The sequence below is a fragment of the Elephas maximus genome, chromosome 27 (assembly GCF_024166365.1).
Source record: "Elephas maximus indicus isolate mEleMax1 chromosome 27, mEleMax1 primary haplotype, whole genome shotgun sequence".
Classification (NCBI taxonomy): domain Eukaryota; kingdom Metazoa; phylum Chordata; class Mammalia; order Proboscidea; family Elephantidae; genus Elephas; species Elephas maximus.
Genome location: NC_064845.1, coordinates 3,034,978 through 3,047,637, shown reverse-complemented (window position 1 = coordinate 3,047,637; position 12,660 = coordinate 3,034,978). Strand labels below are relative to the sequence as shown.

General features: G+C 42.3%; 1 protein-coding gene across 1 annotated transcript in view; it reads right to left on the bottom strand.

Annotated features, from left to right (window-relative positions):
- The window catches only part of LRRFIP2 (LRR binding FLII interacting protein 2), a 114,608-nt gene extending 102,264 nt beyond the window's left edge, over positions 1-12,344 (bottom strand). The window contains exon 1 of the mRNA XM_049870708.1: positions 12,175-12,344. The gene's annotated coding sequence lies outside the window, so the exon portion shown is untranslated. The remainder of the gene's footprint in view (positions 1-12,174) is intronic.
- Positions 12,345-12,660: the final 316 nt, after the last annotated feature.

Sequence of the window (12,660 nt, the reverse complement as noted above, 5' to 3'; positions counted from 1 at the left end):
GTCCCATCTAACACGGTTAATATGAGACTCAAACGAGTTAAGATAAATAGAAGCACTTAATAAACCCTAAACCAGACCAAAACAAAACAAAAACCCAAACCCACTGCCATCAATGTGATTCAGACTCATGGCGACCCCACGCGTTACTAAGCAGAAGTGAGCTCTCCAGGGTTTTCTTGGCTATAATCTTAATCGGCAGATGGCCAGGTCTTTCTCTGATGCCCTGCTGGGTGGGTCTGACCCACCAACCTTTTCATTAGTAATTGAGCGCAGTTTGTACTACCCAACGAATAAACCATAAAGCACTTCATAAAGGTTTAAAGGGTTCTGAATTAACTACATCTTTCACATATTTAGCTTACAAAACTGACAAAAGGGTAATCCTTGCCTTTCTTTACAATTTCACACTTATTAACTAAACAAAAATACCCTTAAGTTCTTTCCTCCGGCACGCATTGTGTGATATCATTAGCCATGCTAAGAATTTTTGCTGAAGCCAGCGACAATCTGGAAAAAATAAAAATGCCTTTGACTATAATCATTTTACTGTGTACCATATTCCCATAATAAAAGCAAATGTTAAAAAGGAGAAAATTTCAAAGTACTTTGTGGTATTCAAAGTCTATCCTTGAAAATCCAAATGAATACACAAGCTAATAGTTTTGGGAGTGTGGCCTTACAATGGGTGCCAGTCCCCTTTACAGAACATACCTGGCTTAGAAGGAAACAGAAGACAGAGACCATGAAGTAGCGTGCTGAAGACCTATACATATCATTCTATGTGAGTTTTACCTCGAAAGAAAAAAGGCCTGCAAACAAATACTGAACTCTACTCAATGATACGCATGTTCAAATATTTAGCAACATCTGAAGAAAAAAGAAGACGGAAGGATCGATGGCTAGAGGGATAGACAGGTGATAAAGTATGGTGAAACGTTAAATCCAGGTGATAGGTACCACAGTGTTCACAAGCGGAGCTCTCTCAACTCTTCTGTATGTTTGGAATTTCACATAATAAGTCTTGGGGGAAAAATTACATAACTGGTAGCAAAAGGTGGACAATCAGGTGAACAAAAAGGCAAGGGAACTGAAATTGTAATAATAATAAAAAAAAAAAACCTTGATTTGAAAAATAGGCAAAGATAATTAAAGCACCAAAGAATACCAATAGTTATGTATACATTAAAAATAAAAGAATATGGGCAATGGAAAGAATGGCCCAAATTCCTGGGCTAGAAGGGGGGGAGGGGGGAATAAATATACATTAAAGACATCAATTCTGCAGATAACTAGATGAGACCATTGCCTAAAATGAATAAATTGTTAATAGCAAAAAAACCAAACCCATTGCCATCGAATTGATTTCTGACTCATAGTGACCCTGTGGGTTTCCAAGGCTGTAAATCTTTACAAAAGCAGACTGTCACATCTTTCTCCTCCGGAGGGGCTGGTGGGTCCGAAGAGCCGGCCTTTCAGTTAGCAGCCGAGCACTTTAACCACTGCACCACCAGGGCTCCTTAAATTATTAATAAACCCAAACCTATTGCCTTCAATTCAATTCCAACTCATAGCGACCCTACTGGACAGAGTAGAACCGCCCCATAGGGTTTCCAAGGAGTAGCTGGTGGATTCGAACTGCCAACCTTCTGGTTAGCAGCTGAGCTCTTAACCACTGCACCACCGTAAAAGGCTCATCCTGAAATTGAAGCAAAGTACAACATTTTTTCTTTTCTTTTTTTTTTTTTTGAGACAAAACTGGAAAACTTGACAGAACTAGAATAAATGCTAAACAGAAACTCAATCTCAGCAGAATGTGAGAACCTAGAATAAAAAAAAATGGGTAAGTTAAATTCATATTTAATAAATTACAAGTTAAACATCTTACAATTGGTAAGCGGGAACCTGTATAATTACTTCTCATTCATTTCCACATTCAGCAGCCCAAATTACCAAAAAAATGTTTTGGAACGCCTCGTATTTTGAATAAACACTATTCTCATACACCCAACACAATCGATCATTTTTCCATTTCCTGTCTTTATAAGACATTACATCAGTGGCTGCACTTCCTTCCTTGCTAACCATGTTATTCTGTAAATGAATTCTAATGGATTCCAAGTTCAGCATGACCCTTGTAATAGTATTTCATCACCTGCGCAGGACTCAAATTAGGAAGATATATATATACTCTTGCTAACAACTGCATGCTCAATCCCCCTAAGCAGCAAACTACTTCTGGTACCATTCAAATAGCTTTCTCTCCTCGTGTCTTTTAAAAAAGCTTGGAGACAGGAGAACATACATTCAGAGGATTAAAAGAAGGGAGAGAGAAAATTACACACTGCTGAGGATAGTTCAGACTTAAAAAGTGTGCAATGAAGTAAGAAACAGGAAAAGAACAGGAGTAGCAGGGTGAACAATATAAGACCAGGCAGCAAAGAAGAAAGATAAAACCAAAAACGAGGGAGAAATGGGGAAGTACAGAATAGGATATGATTTTAAAGCCCACAATTAATATGAAAGCAGTTTTTCAATTAGGAAATTTTTATTACAAAATATATCATATACCGTTAATTTTTCCCTTTTCAACAAGTATTCAATGTGAATTCGCAAGGCACTATTTACTTTTTTTTTTTATTTACATAGTGCTCATTGCGACGTAAGTACAAGAATAACGGAAAGAACAACAGTGGTAAAGAAGAGATCAGAGAGAAGGTACTTATGTTACCTCTACATACACTTTCTTCATGGTGTCCTTTGAAGTACCGAAGTTTTTAATTTTGAGAAGTTCAACTGATTTATTTTTCATTTTTTCCTTCTTTTGCTGACACGTGTAAGAAACCACTAGTTACGCTAAGGTCACGACGGTTTCCTCCTATGTAATGAACAACTGCCTTGAATATTGCGCTCTTTTAGAGAATTATCTACACGGGAGCTAACTGACAAAAGCAACTCCAAAGGTTAGACAGGGAGCTTAGGGGGCAGTGAGTTCATTAATGGGGGAAGAACAACTCAGAAAAGCAGGGTGAGAACAGCTGCACAACTTGAAGAGACTAATGAATGTCACTGCATCGTACATGGAGAAACTGTTGAATTGCTGTACGTTTTGCTATGTATATTCTCAACAGCAAAATAAAATAAATTATTAAAAAAAGATCACCGCCAAGAAAACCTGATGGGACAGTCTTACTCTGTCACATGGGGTTGCCTTAAGGGGAAAACAACTCAAGTGCACCTAACAACAACAACCGGATGTCAATCCCATGACTACGTTATTTTATAAAAGGCTCTGTGCTGCCAGCTGACTCTAGAAAGTCCCTCTGATGGCCTGGTGAAGTAAGTGGGCAAAATGGGAAACGGCACATGGCAGGAACCACGGGTCGCTTCTAGGAGCTAAGGGCAACCTCTAGGTGACAGCAAGCAAGAAGTCTCAGCCCTACAACCACAAGGAAATCAATTCCACCAACAACCCGAGAGAGCTTCAGAGTGTTTTTTCCCCAGTTAAGTCTCCAGATAAGAACTCAGCCCAGCCAACATCCTGACTGCAGACTCCAGAGACCCTACGCAGAGGACCCAGCTAAGCTGTGCCCGGGCTCGTGCCCCACAGAAACCATCCATAATAAGTGTGCTGTTTTAAGCTGCTAATTTGTTATACAGCACAGAAAACTAATGTACCAGCTTTTTCAACTTAATAAATTTTTCCATATCAATGCATATAGATTTACAAAACTGTAATGGCATGAAAGTATTCCATCTCTTTAATGCTAGACATTTAGATCGTTTCCAATATTTTGTTACTAGACATAATGCTATTTGTACATTTAGATCGTTTCCAATATTTTGTTACTAGAAATAATGCTATCTGTCTTAGAAGAAGTGCAACCAGAATGCTCCCTAGAAGCAAGGATGGCAAGACCATCTTACATACTTTGGACATGTTGTCAGGAGGGATCAGTCCCTGGAGAAGGACATCATGCTTGGCAAAGTACAGGGTCAGCACAAAAGAGGAAGACCCTCAACCAGGTGGACTGACACAGTGGCTGCAACAACGGGCTCAAGCATAACAACTGTAAGGATGGCGCAGGACCAGGCAGTGTTTCGTTCTATGGTACATAGGGTTGCTAGGAGTCAGAATCAACTAAACGGCACCTAACAACAACAGAAATAATGCTACAATGAACTTACTTTTTCATAACCATTTGAACACTTATCCAATTATAAATTTCTTTAAGATGAATTCACATAAGCAGAACTGCTAAGGTAAAGAAAGAATCATTATGATTTAAGAAGCTTTTGAATAGTGGGAAAGAAGTAGAATCATACAATACAGTAAGCAACAATTTTATTCAACCCCAGTTAATGAGTATATACATTTTATAGTCAGCTTTATCTCTTGAGATACACAAGATGTCTATGTGTAGCCACCGTGACATCTAAGATGTTTTTAGGATCTCCTAACTTCTAATCTCCATTGTTATCTCTCATTAAAAAAAAAAGAGGTTGGCGGAGAAGGTAGAAATCATAACGGCTTTCTACTGATCCCTGAATGAGTGTAAACTGTTCCATGTAGGAAGAGTCTTGGCTTTGGAGTCACAGACCCAAATGTGAGCGCAGGCTTCTCCACTAACTAGTTGGGAGACCCTGGAAAGTCCCTTCCCTATACTCTCTGAATATTTCCTCAAAAAAAAAAAGGGGATAACGGTCCCTACAACAAAAGGTTAAAAGAGATAATGCATATAAAGCTTAGCTTACTAGTAAGAGCACAATAAATATTAGCTATAATGTTCCCATCTCTACCCATTGCCTCATTTTCTAGTCCCACAATTCTCAAAACTGGATAGATTGCAAAGACTGAGTTTGGCAAGATAAGGGAGACAGTGACCCTCTCATTGCCCTGACCGTCTGCCTATATATAGCATTATTCATGACTGTCGAAATCTAAAATTGATCCTCCCCCCCCCCATCTTTAGTACTATAATCCTTGGGTCACTAAACTGGAATATTTAATATTTTAAAAATAGCAACAACGTGTATGCTTACTAATTGTACATCGTTTGCTTTTATACATAAATAATTTAAACCATTTAACACTGAAATAAATATTTTAACACCTTCCCCCTCTACAGACAGTACACTCTATTTTAGCTTACAAAACAGAGAGCCAAAAGATTATTCCTAGTTTTTAAAATGTTTCTATATAGGAAAATGGGCATTGTAGAAAAAATAATAAAGTGCTAAGAACATGTAATTTAAATATTAAGTTTGTTTCCAAAAGCAGTGAAGATACCTGTTACGCCCTAACTAATTAAAAATTCAGTGTTCGTTATAAAGGAACACTGAAATAAACAGGGTTCACAGTGAAAACAACGGAAAAAGATAAACTATGATTCTTTTTTAAGAAGGGTTTTAGTATTCTACCTCTGAGAATCCCTCATGGAGTAGGAGAAAAGTGGGGTGCAGACCTCAAATGCTAGTAAAAAGACCAGACTTAATGGTCTGACTGAGACTGGAGGGACCCCAGAGATCATGGCCCCCGGACTCTCTCTTAGCCCAAAACTAAAATTATTCCCAAAGCCAACTCTTCAGACAAAGACTAGACTGGACTATAAGACATAAAATGATACTGGTGAGGAGGGAGCTTCTTGGCTCAGGTAGACACATGAGGCCATGTGGGCAGCTCCTGTCTGGAGGGGAGATGAGAAGGCGGAGGGGACAGGAGCTGGTTGAATGGACACAGGAAACACAGGGTGGAGAGGAGGAGTGTGCTGTCACATTGTAGGGAGGACAACTAGGGTCAGATAACAATGTGTGTGTAAGTTTTTGTATAAGAAACTGACTTGAATTGTAAACTGCCACTTAAAGCACATTAAAACATATATATATATTCCACCTCTGAAAAAATAAAAATGATAGACACTCCAAGGCTTTTCCCAACCTCTCTCCAAGCCCCTTTTTTTATGGCGGCAGGGAGGCTAAGACAGGGAAGGGATAATAAAACAATAGGAAAATCCAAATAGGAATAAGGAAGAAAGAGAATCACTCCAGCTTCTTTTTTCTCCTCACACTGAATCCTAAACACATCATCATTACTATCATGACAAAATGCTTACAATCCAAATTTCTGAGGGCAAGAAAAAAATTTCCTGGACTCACAACCTAACCTGAACCAAAAGACAGGGAAATCCTCTGCAGCTTTGATTCTGTAAACAAAGTCTCTAAGCCAAATCCTTCAAACAACCTTAAGTGCCATACAAAACGCCAGTGAACCTTGGTCAAAAGGGTGGAGCACTAAGTTCTTTAAGCGCTTACTAGCCTAAGAAATTACATCAGTTAAAGAACTTTAAACTCAAACATTTCCTTCACTGAGACTCAGCGGAAAATACCAAGGTCTTCATGAGAAACCACATGGTACAGGGAGAACAGGTATGCCGGGAGATAACACCTGGTACAATGAAGAGCTTAAAGACATAACTTCAGTACAACTGACATGACACTGCACGGGAAGTTCTATGGGAAGAACAGAAGGAGAATTTGGGAAAATGCTAATTTATCTGCTTGAACTCAAAAGATTCTGTGAAACAGACCATCATTCCAAGTGTCCTTCTGATCCCAGTGACAACTGTGAAGGTCTCTGAATTCAACTGCCATTTCAACGAGGGGAATGGCCTCCCAAAGCCAGTAACAGTAATTTTTTTTCTCCTATTGTAAAACATTTGACTGGTCCTTGGCACACACTCTCATATAAGCAGAACGTAACAGCAATGCTGGTAAAATCCTGTCCGCCTCCTTGTTCCTGTTTTCCCACTTTCCTCTTCAGTTTTCCTTAATCATCCTCTTTCCAAAAAAAAGATGACAAAAATTAGATCCTAAGGTACGAACGCTAAGCAGCTAGCTTTTCACCCCAAAACTCTGTCTTAACCTTCTGAACGCAAATGCCTTTATTAGCTCGTTCTTCTGTGGTTGCCGCTTTTCCTAAACCACAGGCCTTCCGAACTTGCAGGGGACCCAGGCCAGATTATGGTTCTGTGGTAGGTTCTGTCAGGCGAGCTTTGACAAGGCCTCAAAATAGACCCTGGGCACCAGCCAGTGCAACTGCCACTCACAAGTTCCAACTTCATTATCACACTTTAGCCCCTCAGACCCCTCTCATCCACTTTAGTTCCTCTCATTTTTAAAAGGACAAAGGATTCTGAACTTTCTCCTGGTCATGAGCGACCTGCATATTACTGAAATTAAACATCTGAACAGCCCTTATTCTGCTCACAAACACTTGGCAGAATAAAGGCTGAAGCTGTACCTTTCTGCCTTGGGAAATTAATCCATCAACAGCACCCTGCTTTGCAAAAGGATTTTTGGATTTATGACAGACTGGGAAGGAAGAAGAGAGAAGATGGGCTATTTATTTCTCTCGTAACTGACAATATGGTAGCAGACTTCAGCAGGACAGAAAGTTAAACTATATAAAATGTTTTCAATTGATATTGGTCATAAAATCCTAAAACAATTAACATACTACAAGACACAACAGTTTCTAACTACCACCAGACATAAAGGAAGTGGTTTGTTAATGACAGCACCAGTATTCCAACTACACTATTTCTACTTTTAGCAGTACAAATGTTGTCAAAATATTTTAAATTGCTTGTAGAATACTTTTGCAGTCATTTTCAAAAACAGAAAGGACAATAAAGAATACAAAATAATTACAAGTTCCTTTTTGAGAATAAAGAACACCAAAGACATAGGGAAAATATTGGCCCGAGAGACGAAAGGACCATATAAACCAGAGACTCCATCAATCTGAGACCAGAAGAACTAGATGGTGGCCAGCTACCACCAATGACCCTCCTGAAAGGGAACACAACAGAGAGTCCCTGACGGAACATGAGAACAGTGTGGAGTAGAACTCAAATTCCTGTAAAAAGATCAGACTTAATGGTCAGACTGAGCCTGCAGGAACCCCTGAAGCCATGGGCCCTGGATGCTCTGTTAACCCAGAACTAAAACCATTCCCAAAGCCCACTCTTCAGATAAAGATTAAACTAGACTATAAAACATAAACTAATACTCATGAAGAGCACGTTTCTTGGCTCAGGCAGATATCGCAGACCAAATGGGCGGCTCCTGTCCCGGCGCAGGATGAAAAGGCAGAAAGGAACGGGAGCTGGTTACATGGACCCTCCCGGGAAACCAGGGTGGAAAGGGGGAGTGTGCTGTCACATTATAGGGATTGCAACTAGTGTCACGTAACAATATATGTATAAATTTTTGTATGAGAAATTAACTTGAGCTGTAAACTTCTATGTAAAGCGCAATTAAAAAAGAGTTCCTTTTTTCTTCTCTAAGCCTAAGGAAGAAGTTAACTGCTATTACAAAATAAAGTGCAATTTTGAAATAAATTTTTTAATTTTCACAACCTAAGTCCCAATCTTGCAGTCTCAATTTTGGAAATGTACTCCATATACATACTTAAAAATTTTTTTTTTTTTTAGGCAATAGTAAAAGGCTTATTATATAGGAATCGTTCATCGCAGCTGTGTTTGTAACGGTAGATGGTTAAAAACAACCAAATATCTGTTAACAGGGAATGGTAAAATCTTTCACCCACGCCAGGCAGCACGTTCAGCCTTTTTTTAAAATAAGGTGGACATACGTGTTAATACGGAAAGATCCATAAGATATATTTAGAGTAAGAATGAAAGGTACAGGACATCTGTCCTAAACATATGTGACTGTACACGTAATAGAATTTTTGAAGACGGATACACCAGAAACCATTAACAGTGGTTATCTGAAGTTAAGGGGTGAGGGTAAGGAAAAGCTGGGAGTTTACTGTGGAAAGAACACTTCCTTTGCACCACACAGCATTTCTTTTTAAATGTTTTACCAATTTTTAAAAAGCCCCATAAACGTCTATTGGTCCCATAAAGTGTGTACCGTCCCTTCTATATACACCTTTTCTCACCTCTTCATAACCCTCTCTACTTTTATCTGTCATCCTCCCTGCTACTAGACCAAGATAAAAAACTATATATGTGTAGCAAATCTCTGAGTTTCTCCAAGATACAGAATTCTCTCCCCCCCCATCAAAATAAATCAACTTAGAACAAATGAGAAGTATAACATATGACGAACCCAATTTTTAGCCCAGTGTTTGATTCCCTTTAAGTATACCCTAATTTATTTTAGGACAAAGAATTTAAAAAGTGCAAGTGCAGTGAGCAACACAGAGATAAAACATTTCCACAGGTATCCTTTCAATTAGCAAGGAAGATGGAGAGAAAGGCAAAGTTAGTTCACTCACAGAAGAAGGTTAGCTCAGCCTTTACTGCTGAAGATCTAAAAACTGGGTTTTGAATGAAGATCAGAGTCTATTCTTTATTTGCAAACTAGATATGGTAGTATATTTCCCTGGTTAAGGGACATTCTTTCCATTCAAATTATCCAGAAAGAAAGCAATGCCTAAAAGGAAAAGGCTATGAAGTGGCCTCTACTTTGCAGGTGAGATGGACAGTGCTCCTACAGTGAGGACACGAGAGTTTTATTTCCTCTTAAGAGATCCTCTATCAACATTCCCAGTGGGCTGCAGGGAGAAGGTTTTTTCTTTTTTCCTAGATATCATCAATTCTGTTCCTTTTCACACTAAAAAAAAAAAAACACTAGGGGTAGGGTAAATGACTCACAAACAGCTCTGCCAGAAAACAGCTACCTCTCCTCCATTACACTCACTTCTAGGTAACATTTGTTTCTTTTTCAAAAGCAGAGAAAAAGAAGCTGCTGTGCCAAATACATCCTCCAAGCCACTTTCGTCCTTCTTTATGGAGATGCTTAAAACCTGACTGAAGAAAGCTTCTCTTGTATATTGACCTATTAAGACTGTCAGTTACGGTGGTTTCCACAAGGGATTTTCCAAAAGCAGATCTCTGTTTACTGGGAACTGAAACTCTTAAGTCAGTATTAGCTGGACAAAAATCAAAAGCAACATTAGTGGACACTGTGAATATAAGAATAGCTAACGGAAACCCAAAGCAAATACGATGCCAGAATTTAGTCAAAGAATTAAAGGAATTTAGTATGCAATACCAATGGGGTAAACCTAAAAAAAAAAAACCTATCATTACTTTATAACTAACTGATATTAACTACAGCTGTTTATAAATGAAAATCAAGGTAAAATAAAAGCTGAATTCCAAAAAGAAAGAAAAACACAAGGCTATGAGTATATTAAAAAAAAAACTAAACAAAAAAAACTTGTGATCCAAAGTGATTCTGCCTAACATTTTAAAAGCCTAAAATGATCCAACTACATTTCAGTTATTTCCAGTTTAAAATAAATTCCTTCCGATAATAAATCACAACTTTAATACACACTTTCTACTCTAACAGGACAAACACGCACTCAGTATAGTTGTCTCCTATCGTATTTTTAAGGATCAGTTCACAAACTGAGTGAGGTTTTCCATTCAAGACTCTACGTTGTATACTGCAGCTTCTTTTAGTGAACTTTTTCGTATCTTACCGAGGCCAGTGCTTTTACTGACATTTATTTTGCTTCCTCTGCACATCTGGCAAAAAAAATGGGCAAAATCACAACAACCCACATTGAACTAACATACTATTCTAAATCCAAACAGTTTGAAAAAGTTCTATTTTTATTGCCTCACAGTACTTTCTAAAAATAAATATAAATATTTGCTAAAAATCTAACAAAACCATACAACACTTCCTATGAAATGAGTGAAGGTATCTCATGAAACAGGCCGTAACAAACTCTCCGCTCTCCTCCACTGCAGTTTCAGATCCTTATCAATGACTCACAGAGCCAGTGACCTAACTTTCTAAATGAATCACACTTTCCAAAATTCTTATTCTACGTGAGTGTAATACTAGGTCATCGTCTCTATGTTTGTTAAACAGAGCATGATGGTGTTACACCACGGTTAATTCTGCAAGGCTTTCAAACCACGGCGAGCCAGAAATCCCTGTCGGCTAAGCCTAGCTGCAGCACTCTGCATTCCCAAACAATTGCACCTTTCCATCTAGCTTCGCCCCCAAAATAAAAGGTTATTTTAAACACTGATTCGGAACGCATCCATCCATCCTCTTGTCCTCATCTCTCTGATCCCGGCACTGCATGCACGTCCCACCGTGATAACATAAAAAATGAACGGCCACCCAGCTACCATGGCATGCATCCTTGGGTCAGTTTACCTACTCTGCGGTTTTTCTGTGTAAGGCAGAAATGATGAGTCATTAAATGAAAACTATTAAAGAAAACGGGCTACCAACAGTTGACGTTTATGGTGCAGTATTTCCCTAGCCCTGCGTCAGCAGCCTGATGCTTGGATCTCCCGCGGTGGAAACAGGAGGGCAAACTCTTGAATTTTTTTCTCCCTGAGGACAGAGAAGTGGGTTTCCTGGGGTCCTCTTGCTTCCTGCTGGGTAGCCACAGGCAGGGGAGGCCAGGCTTGGCTGGGGCTGTAATTTAACAACCTGGGTGTGGAGAGAATTTAGAATTTAGTGGCCTAGTGGTTTTTTTTTTTTTAGTGGTTAAGTGCTACGGCTGCTAGCCCAAGGGTCGGCAGTTCGAATCCGCCAGGCGCTCCCTGGAAACTCCACGGGGCGGTTCCGCTCTGTCCTACCGGGTCGCTGAGTCGGGATCGGCTCCACGGCACCGGGTCTGGTGTCCCGGGCTGGGTGTGAAGAACACCCACATGAGTCAAGCACTAGCCCCGAGCTCCCCGCAGGCGCCTGTCACGCCCGCGCTCGCGTCCTGGTCGAGTCGCCCGGCTCCCAGCGACCCCACAGCAAAGAGGACAACCGCCCCCTGGGGTTTCCAAGCAGCGCTGCTGGGTGCCAACCGCCGGCCTCCGGGGGGCAGCCGGGCTCCTCCCCTCTGCGCCGCCGGGGCTCCTCAGGTCAACCTGTGGAAAAGCCCCCAGAAATGCTACGGCGCCCGGGCTGTCGTCCCGGGGCAAACCCGAGCGGGGCGGCGTCCGGGGCCGACACGGCGCCCGGCACCCGAGCGGGGCGCAGCCGGCCGGGTCGCCTCTCATACAGCGGAGTGACACCCCGGCCGGGGAGGACGGCCCGGCGGCGAAGCGGACCTCGCGCTGCCGAGGCCCGACGGGCCCGCTCCCCGCTCCGCCCGCGCCGGCGGAGCGCGGCCCTTACCTGTCCCCGGGAAGCGCCGGAGCGCGGCGGGCGGCCTCGGCCCCGGGTCCCGGCCAGGCGGGCCGCGTGGACGAGGTGGCCGCGGCGCCGGTCGGCCCGTCAGCCGGTGTCCCCGCCGCGGCTGAGGCAGCGGTAGGCGGCCCGGGAGGAGCCGCGGTCGGCCGAGCGGGCGGGCGGGCGGGCGAGGGGCGGGGCCGCGGCCGGCGACCCGCTCACCCGGAAGCAGTTCCGGCCGCCGGACGTCGCGCCGCGCGGGCTGCCGCCTGAGGAGACGAGGCGCGCAGGTGGTCCTGAGGCGAGCTGTGCGCCAAGGGGGCCGGTGAGGGTCCCGGCGGCCACTCTCCCAACGCCGAGAGCCGCCGGGGCAGCGCGGAGGAAGGGCGGCGCCCGACCGCCGGCGGGGCGGAGGCCGGGGCGGCCCGGGGGGTGGCTCCGCTGGGCCCGCCTTGTTCCCGCCTCGCCTCCGCCCCAGAGCCGAGCCGTCGT